Source organism: Wasmannia auropunctata, unplaced genomic scaffold (genome assembly GCF_000956235.1).
Source record: "Wasmannia auropunctata unplaced genomic scaffold, wasmannia.A_1.0 LD336078.1, whole genome shotgun sequence".
Taxonomy (NCBI): Eukaryota; Metazoa; Arthropoda; class Insecta; order Hymenoptera; family Formicidae; genus Wasmannia; species Wasmannia auropunctata.
Window position 1 is genome coordinate 4,717,871 of NW_012026812.1, and position 467 is coordinate 4,718,337.

A 467-nucleotide genomic window follows, 5' to 3' on the forward strand; every position below is an offset into this window, starting at 1 on the left:
CGTGTGCTCTTCCGATCTGAGCACATCTATTCTTCACGAAGTTACAAGTAAAAGTGACTTTATTCGGTATGCGATCCTGAGTCTTCCATCCGGCTAATCAACCGGCTTTTAGAGCTTTTAATCATGAGAACTGGCAGCCACGATGGATATCCTCAGTTTCGAACGACGGTGAATACACGCTGAAGTACTTGAGTGGTGTTACACTGAAGATGGCTCAAACGGAGCTGAAACGTTTGCAAGAAGTTATGTATTAGTTAAGTGAATTATATTATTGTCTAATACAAACCGTTCACATATGGTAGGGGAGACCGGGGCTCGTTGGCACAGTTTTCACAATTTAGACATTCCTGTTTCTAAACAACTATTTATTATGATTAAACTATGTTAATATGGTAGAATGAACCTTTCTCTACATTTTCATGCCAGGAACGATTCTGTATACTGTATAGTTCTTTATAGTAAGTGAA